Here is a 9,866-nt window from a genome sequence, read left to right on the forward strand (position 1 = left end):
CATACACAACAATCATACCATAGACTAGCTTCTAGGGTTTAGCCTCCTTGATCTCGTGGTAGATCTACTCTTGTACTAACCATATCATCAATATTAATCAAGCAGGAGTAGGGTATTACCTCCATCGAGAGGGCCCGAACCTGGGTAAAAACATCGTGTCCCTTGTCTCCTGTTACCATCCGGCCTTGACGCACAGTTCGGGACCCCCTACCCGAGATCCGCCGGTTTTGACACCGACATTGGTGCTTTCATTGAGAGTTCCTCTGTGTCGTCGCCTTCAGGCCCGATGGCTCCTTCGATCATCAACAACGATGAGGTCCAGGGTGAGGCTTTTCTCCCCGGACAGATCTTCGTCTTCGGCGGCTTCGCACGGCGGGCCAATTCGCTTGGCCGCCTGGAGCAGATCGAAAGCTACGCCCCTGGCCATCAAGTCAGGTTTGGAAGCTTAAACTACACGGCTGACATCCGCGGAGATTTGATCCTCGACGGATTCGAGCCACAGCCAAGTGCGCCGCATTGTCTCGTGGGGCACGATCTAGCTCTGCCGCCGAACAGTGCATTGGAGGCCGCAAACGCACCGGTTCTGACCCTTAATTCGGAGCCAGTTGCGTCACTCGAGGATGAGCGGTTGGACGTCACCTCAGGGGCTGCGATCTCAAAGGCGATCGAGCCAAACACCAGCCCCGCACTCCACGTGACTCATGACTCCGAACCCCCCGTGCCCCTGCCAATCGAATCCGATTGGGCGCCGATAATGGAGTTCACCGCCGCGGACATCTTTCAGCACTCGCCTTTTGGCGACATCCTGAATTCTCTCAAGTCTCTCTCTTTATCAGGAGAGCCCTGGCCGGACTACGGTCAGCGAGGATGGGATACGGGCGATGAAGAAATTCAAAGCCCACCCACCACCCACTTTGTAGCCACTGTCGACGATTTAACCGACATGCTTGACTTCGGCTCCGAAGACTTCGACGGTATGGACAACGAGGTAGGGGACGAACAGGAACCAGCACCTTTAGGGCGCCGGAAGGCCACCTCGTCATATGACATATATATGGTGGATACTCCAAAAGATGGAGATGGCGATGGAACAGCGGGGGATGACACCTCCAAGAAACAGCCAAAGCGCCGGCGTCAGCGGCGCCGCTCTAAATCCCGCCAAAGCAAAAACGGTGATTCCGGCACGGGAGACAATACTACCCCGGATAGCGCCAAAGAACACCCACCTCAGCAAGATTCGACGCAGGAAGATGGAGAAGCCAGCCCTCATGAGAGAGCGGCAGACCGAGAGGTTGAGGATGATAACTATATGCCTCCCTCCGAAGACGAGGCAAGCCTCGATGACGACGAATTCGTCGTACCATCAGACCCCGCCGAACAAGAGCGTTTCAAACGCAGGCTTTTAGCCACGGCAAATAGCCTCCAGAAAAAGCAGCAACAACTTAGAGCTGACCAAGATTTGCTAGCTGATAGATGGACTGAAGTCCTTGCGGCCGAAGAGTATGAACTCGAACGCCCCTCCAAGAGTTACCCAAAGCGCAGGTCGCTACCCCGATCAGAGGAGGAAGCGCCTACATCACCAGCGCATGACATGGCAGACTGGCACCTCGCGACCGCGACAGAGAGGCCTCTCGGCCCTCCACCCAAGCCATGCCCCGACGCCGCTCAACTAAGGCACGGGAAAATGCGCCAGACCTGCGAGACGTACTGGAGGATAAGGCAAGACAAACAAGATCGATCTACGGATCGCGCAGGCGCCCTACGGCACGCGACGATGATCTCCACTCCGGATACAACAAATCCGGCCGGGCCGAACACAACAGACATAGCTCTTCCGAGCTGCGTCGTGATATAGCCCAGTACAGGGGCGCCGCACACCCACTATGCTTCACAGATGAAGTAATGGATCATAAAATCCCAGAGGGTTTCAAACCCGTAAACATCGAATCATACGATGGCACAACAGATCCGGCGGTATGGATCGAGGATTATCTCCTTCACATCCACATGGCACGCAGCGTTGATTTACACGCCATCAAATACCTCCCGCTCAAACTTAAAGGACCGGCCCGGCATTGGCTTAACAGCTTGCCAGCAGACTCAATCGGTTCTTGGGAGGACCTGGAAGCCGCATTCCTTGACAACTTCCAGGGCACTTACGTGCGACCACCGGACGCCGACGACTTAAGCCACATAATTCAGCAGCCAGAGGAATCGGCCAGGCAATTCTGGACACGGTTCCTAACAAAGAAAAACCAGATAGTCGACTGTCCGGACGCAGAGGCTCTAGCAGCCTTCAAGCATAACATCCGCGACGAGTGGCTTACCCGGCACCTGGGACAGGAAAAGCCGAAATCTATGGCAGCCCTCACGACACTCATGACCCGCTTTTGCGCGGGAGAAGATAGCTAGCTAGCTCGCAGTAACAACTTAGCAAAGAACCCTGGTAATTCGGATACCAAGGACAAAAGTGGCAGGACACATCGAAATAAGCAAAAATGCCGCGTTAGCAGCGACAGTAATGAGGATACGGCAGTTAATGCCAGATTCAGAGGCTATAAATCCGGTCAGCGGAAAAAGCCATTCAAAAAGAATACTCAGGGCCCGTCCAGTTTGGACCGAATACTCGACCGCTTGTGCCAGATCCATGGCACCCTCGAAAGGCCAGCCAATCACACCAACAGGGATTGTTGGGTGTTCAAGCAGGCAGGCAAGTTAAGAGCCAAAAACAAAGACAAGGGGCTGCATAGCGAGGACGAGGAGGAGCCCAGGCCGCCGAACAACAATGGACAGAAGCGCTTTCCCCCACAAGTGCGGACGGTGAACATGATATACGCAACCCACATTCCCAAGAGGGAGCGGAAGCGTGCGCTACGGGACGTATATGCGATGGAGCCAGTCGCCCCAAAGTTCAACCCATGGTCCTCCTGCCCGATCACTTTTGATTGAAGGGACCATCCCACTAGCACCCGTCATGGCGGCTTCACCGCATTGGTTCTCGACCCAATCACCGACGGATTTCATCTCACAAGAGTCCTCATGGACGGCGGCAGTAGCCTGAACCTGCTTTACCAGGATACAGTGCGGAAAATGGGCATAGATCCCTCAACGATTAAGCCCACAAAAACGACCTTTAAAGGCGTTATACCAGGTGTAGAAGCCAACTGTACAGGCTCAGTAACACTTGACGTGGTCTTCGGATCCCCAGACAATTTCCGAAGCGAAGAGTTAATCTTCGATATAGTCCCGTTTCGCAGTGGCTATCACGCCCTGCTCGGACGAACCACATTCGCAAAATTCAATGCGGTGCCGTACTACGCATATCTCAAGCTCAAGATGACAGGCCCTCGAGGAGTAATCACGGTCAACAGAAACACCGAACGCTCCCTCCGTACAGAGGAGCACACGGCGGCTCTCGCAGCGGAAGTACAAAGCAGCCTTCTTAGGCACTTCTCCAGTCCGGCCGTCAAAAAGCCAGACACTGCCAAGCGCACCCGGAGTAACCTACAATAAGACCGCCCGACACGTTCTGAGCAGGCGTAGCAATACGGCCCCAACCCCAGCCCTCGCAACATAGCGAAACCAGTGCCTCGCGTACATAACTACGCCCTTGAAATACCATGGGCACAGGGGAAGGGGCACAATAACGGCACGCCCAAAATACGGCTTAAAACGTACTAGGGGCTGCCGGATTCTTTTTCAATTTCTTCTTACTTTCAGGACTCCACACTTTGGATGACCTGTTCGGCAATTCGACTGCCGCACAAACGATGCAAGATCCAGGGAGGCAGACAAGCCATACCGCATTATGGAACTCTCAGGTGGTCTCTGTTACGAGCAGTACACCTATTTTAAATACAACTCTGCGGCCTGCCCCTGGTCAGGACATGTTAAATAGTCCAATATCTTTTTTGCTTATCGCACTACTTGTATCGTCCGGCTTTGATAAATAGCCTCTTTATAAACAATGCATAGGTTTTGTCTATTTTTTGCATTATTCTCTTTTCATACATATGTTTATTAAACGACATGATTGCACCCGTACACCATGGTACGGCAAACACGCCAGGGGCTTCAGTACCCCTCATTATGGTGTGAGAAGTCCGTACACTCTCACAAGTATGGCACCCCGAACTTATAGCACTATATGCATCGGCTCCGAATCATGATTTGGGTCAATAGTTGGGTTTGCCCGGCTCCTATGTTTTGGTGCCTTACGTTCCGCTATATCGGCTAAGGTAGCACTAGGAGAACCACTGCGATTGTGCCCCGGTTCAGCTGGGTTAAGCACCTCAGTGGAGAAAGCTAAAACTGACTGTCATGATGAGGCGAGAGACCGGTCGCTGTTCGAGAGGTTTTTCGAGTCCCTAAAGACTTATGCCGCTTTGAGCGAGGAGCTGGCTTTGTCCGGCCAAGGCGTGGATAGCGCCCCGAACTCGGTCTTCCGAACTAGGGGCTTCGCCGAAATTTAAAATTATAAAGTTCTATGGCTAAGTGAGAGTGTTCAAGCATTATAGTCCGATTGCCTGGTTCGTTGTGCTGAGCGCCTCCCTCGAAGGACCCAACCATGGGAAAAAGAGCGCTCAGGTTTATCCCGAACACTCCAGCACTAGTGGCACGGGGGCAGAAGCCGACGACTGGCCATCTCTCAATTTTTGATAAACGGCCGCACAGAAAATAATATTTTAAATTCAATAAGCATTGCTTAGCGCATATGAACAAGTTTTCAGCGCACAGGATAAACACGAGCGAGTTCATTCAAAAATTACATCCTTGGTACATTCACCCGCCACAAGGCGGGCACCTGCAAGAACATCCTTGTAGTAGTTCTCGGGCTTGCGATGCTCCTTCCCCGGCGGTGGCCCGTCCTTCACAAGCTTCTCACCGTCCAGCTTACCCCAGTGCACCTTTGCACGGGCAAGGGCCCGACGGGCACCTTCGATGCATTCGGAGCGCTTGATGACCTCGAGCCTCGGACAGGCCTCCACCAGCCGCCGCACCATCCCGAAATAGCTCCCAGGCAGGGCCTCTCCGGGCCACAGCCGAACTATGAAGCCCTTCATGGCCTGTTCGGCCGCCTTGTGGAGCTCGACCAGCTGTTTCAGCTGGTCGCTCAGGGGCACAGGGTGTCCGGCCTCAGAATACTGAGACCAGAACACCTTCTCCGTCGAGCTGCCCTCTTCAGCTCGGTAGAATGCGGCGGCGGCGGATACGCTGCGGGGAAGATCTGCGAATGCCCCTGGAGAGCTTCGGATTCGGGTAAGTAACAAGTAGTTTACTTTTATATTTCTGCTTTGCATAAAGAATGCCTTACCCGCTGCTATCTTCCTCATCTCCTCCAACTCTTGGAGGGCCTTTTGGGCTTCAGCCTTGGCAGACTTGGCAGTCTCAAGGGCCGTCGCGAGCTCGGATGCTTGCGCCTTTGACTCAAGCTCCAAACTCTCATGTTTTTTCATGAGAGCCTGAAGCTCTTGCTGCACCTCGCCGACCTGAGCCCCAAGTCTCTCTCGCTCGGTGCGCTCCGCGACCGTTTTCTTTTCGACCTCAGACAGCGCCTGCTTGAGGGTTGCCACCTCAGTCGTGGCCCCTATAATAAGCAGTACAATCCTGTTATTTTTTTTGCAATCAAGCCTTTTTATAGGCACCTTTTTTGTAAGGTATTTCTTACCTTCTTTCTCCTCGAGCTACCGCTTGGCAAGGCCGAGCTCTTGCTCGGTCCGCCCGAGGTCCTGTTTCAGGGCACCCACCTCTGCAGTCAGTGCGGCGGTGGATAGCAGCGAAGCCTGCATACGCATATCGACTCCTTACTGTTAGACTCCTGCAAAATTTACTAGATCCTCTATTCAGCTTTTCTTTCCGAATGCCAAACAGAGCATCAGGGGCTACTGTCTATGCGGTAATATTCTTACATATTTTTACTTACCTTGAAGCCTGTTAGAAAGCTAGCGCAAGCTTCACTTAGTCCGCTCTTGGCGGACTGAACCTTCTGGATCACCGTACTCATAATAGTATGGTGCTTCTCGTCGATGGAGGCGCTGTCAAGCACCTCCAGCAGATTGTCCGGCGCCTCCGGTTGGACGGAGGCCGCCGGCTCAAAAGGCTTGCTCCTCTTGGAAGGAGTTCGCCTACCGCGGTCCGGAACTGCTGAAGATTCTGGCGCGGTGTCCGGCTCAAAGCCGGACTTGGAGCCCTGGGGGGGTCTTGTCCCCTTTACTCCTGGAGTCCGGGAGGTCGCCTTGCGGCTCCTCCAGGACCACCTCCTCCTGCCCCGGAGCTCGTTGCGACGCCACTTCGGCGTCGTCCGCAGTGCGGGGGGAGACAGCGGGCGGAACTGAGTTCACGTCCGATGAATCCAGGGAGCCGCTCGACGACTCGTCGAGTCCGGTCCGGGGCGGGCTGCATAATTATGTTCGACATTAGCGAAAGTTGTGCACCAAAGGAACGTCATGAGTTACTCTGATATCTGAATACTTACGATTTCGCCGGACGCTTGGCCCTGTCTGGCCACTCCTCTTCGCCTTCTTCGGCGTCGAGGGAGCAGTCCGGCGGAGGGGTCTTCCTTTTCCTAGACCCCTCGGCCTCCCCTGTTGGGGCGGCCTTCCTCTTCTCTCCCCCCTCCGCTGGGGGGGAGAGTTTTCTTCTTCCTCCTCCTCGTTTTCACGGGAAGAGTGCGTCTCGGACTCATCGGATGACGAGTCCGACACCACCACGTTACGGGCACTCTTTCGGGTCCCCGTGGTCTTCTTATTCTTGGCCTTCTTCTCCGGCACCACATAAGGCGCCGGGACCAGTAGCTTCACTAGTAGAGCTGGGGCTGGGTCATCGGGCAAGGGAGCTGGACAATTAATCGGTGCGGATATTTCCTGCCAAGCCTGTCAAAGGTAAGGGAGTTTAGATCTCGCACAGAGTCAAACTATGAAAGGAAAAAAGAGCTTAATATCCTGTAAAAGGTGAAGATAGCTTACCTCGCTAGCGTGACGCTGCGAGCTGTATCCGCGGTCCTCGGAGGCGGATGCGGGAGCCTCGGCGCCCTTGAATAGCACCTTCCAAGCATCTTCGTACGTCGTGTCGAAGAGCCTGTTAAGGGTTTGGTGCTGCGCCGGGTCGAACTCCCACAGATTGAAATCCCGTTGTTGGCACGGGAGGATCCGGCGGACGAGCATAACCTGGACTATATTAACAAGCTGGATTGGCTTGTTCACCAGGGACTGGATGCATGTTTGCAATCCGGTCACTTCTTTTTCGTCACCCCACGACAGGCTCGTCTCTTTCCAGGACATGAGCCGCATGGGGGGTCCGGATCGGAACTCGGGGGCTGCGATCCATTTCGGATCGCGTGGCTCGGTGATGTAAAACCACCCGGCTTGCCACCCCTTTAGGGTCTCCACGAAGGAGCCCTCGAACCATAGGACGTTGGCCATCTTGCCCGCCATGGCGCCTCCGCACTCCGCCTGGCTGCCGCGCACCACCTTGGGCTTGACGTTGAAAGTCTTGAGCCAGAGGCCGAAATGGGGCGGACGCGGAGGAAGGCCTCACACACGACGATAAATGTCGAAATGTTGAGGATGAAGTTCGGGGCCAGATCGTGGAAATCTAGGCCGTAGTAGAACATGAGTCCCCGGACGAATGGGTGGAGTGGAAAGCCTAGTCCGCGGAGGAAGTGGGGAAGGAACACTACCCTCTCATGGGGCCTTGGTGTGGGGAGAAGCTGCCCCTTCTCGGGAAGCCGGTGCGGGATGTCCTTGGACAGGTATCCGGCCTTCCTTAGCTTTTTGACATGGCCCTCGGTGACGGAGGAGACCATCCACTTGCCTCCCGCTCCGGACATTGCTGGAGAAGGTTGAAGTGGGAAGTGCGGGCTTGGGCGCTGGAGCTCGAGTGCGCGGGGGATGGATAGGCAAAGGAGGAAGAAGGCGTAGGTAAAAAGGTGGATCCTTATCCCCTTATATGGGCGGATGCGGCTGTGCGTCCCCACCAGCCTAGTAAAACTCGCTTACCTCCCAAGCGCCATGATAAATGGCGCGGTTGGGTTACCCACGTCCGTATTGATGAGAATCCCGTAAAAAGGGGACACGATCTCTGTTTTGACAAGACATGCCAAGGAAACCGCCTCGCGAAACGTGCTGAGGTGGAAAAGTAAAAACGATTCGAGTAAAGGACTTGGCCGTAGATGACGCATTGCGGAATACGTCAGCAGATTTGATTTGTGTTAATATTATTCTCTCTATGGCAATACGTGGAAATTTAATTTGTAGAGCCGGACACTATTCTTGGTGTTTATAATCTTCTATGAAGGACTTCGAGGAGGAACCCGCCTTGCAATGCCGAAGACAATCTGCGCACCGGACTCGTCGTCATTGAAGCCTGGTTCAGGGGCTACTGAGGGAGTCCTGGATTAGGGGGTGTCCGGATGGCCGGACTATACCTTCAGCCGGACTCCTGGACTATGAATATACAAGATTGAAGACTTCGTCCCGTGTCCGGATGGGACTTTCCTTGGCGTGGAAGGCAAGCTTGGCGATGCGGATATTCAAGATCTCCTACCATTGTAACCGACTCTGTGTAACCCTAACCCTATCCGGTGTCTATATAAACCGAAGGGTTGTAGTCCGTAGGACATCAACTCCATACACAACAATCATACCATAAGCTAGCTTCTAGGGTTTAGCCTCCTTGATCTCGTGGTAGATCTACTCTTGCACTACCCATATCATCAATATTAATCAAGCAGGAGTAGGGTATTACCTCCATCGAGAGGGCCCGAACCTGGGTAAAAACATCGTGTCCCTTGTCTCCTGTTACCATCCGGCCTTGACGCACAGTTCGGGACCCCCTACCCGAGATCCGCCGGTTTTGACACCGACACAGGCCATGGGAGAGGAGCTAGCCAAGCTATTGGAGGCCGGATTCATCAGAGATATAAAACATCCGGACTGGCTAGCAAACTTGGCGATGGTACCAAAGAAGGAAAAATCCTAGCGCATGTGCGTCGATTTTAAAGACCTTAACAAGGCTTGCCCAAAGGATCCCTTCCCCCTCCCCCGCATCGATCAAATTATCAACACCACTGCAGGACACGATTCATTGTGTTTCCTCGACGCATACTCCGGCTACCATCAAATCAAGATGGCAGAGTCAGACCAGGCCGCAACGGCATTCATCACACCATACGGCCCATTCTGCTTCAACACAATGCCTTTCGGGCTCAAAAACGCCGGCGCAACATATCAGCGCATGATTCAGACATGTCTGGCAAACCAGATCGGCAAAACAGTGGAGGCGTACGTGGATGATGTGGTCGTAAAAACAAAACATGTCGAATCTCTAGTAGACGACTTGAGGCTTACATTTGATAACCTCCAAGCATATGACATCAAGCTCAACCCGGAAAAATGCGTTTTCGGCGTTCCAGCCGGAAAGCTCTTGGGCTTCATTGTATCCGGTAGAGGAATCGAAGCAAATCCAGCCAAGATCCGAGCTTTGTCACAATTGGATATCCCAAAGGACCTCAAACAAATACAAAAATTAACCGGATGTGTGGCGGCTCTAAGCCGCTTTATCTCCCGTTTGGGAGAAAAGGCACTACCCCTCTATCGCCTCCTTCGGCGCACCGAACACTTCGAGTGGACGGATGCCGCCACGGCCGGACTCGAGGAAATAAAAGCCATATTGGCAACAAACCCAGTCCTGGCCACGCCAAACATCGGCGAACCAATGCTATTGTACATTGCAGCAACCCATCAAGTTGTCAGCGCAGTACTCATCGTCGAGCGGGAAACGGACGGACACAAATTCCCCCTTCAAAAGCCGGTCTACTACGTGTCCACTGTCCTCACTCCATGCAAATCACGGTACCCGCGTTATCA

Source organism: Triticum urartu, chromosome 2 (assembly GCF_003073215.2).
Source record: "Triticum urartu cultivar G1812 chromosome 2, Tu2.1, whole genome shotgun sequence".
In the NCBI taxonomy this organism is placed as follows: Eukaryota; Viridiplantae; Streptophyta; class Magnoliopsida; order Poales; family Poaceae; genus Triticum; species Triticum urartu.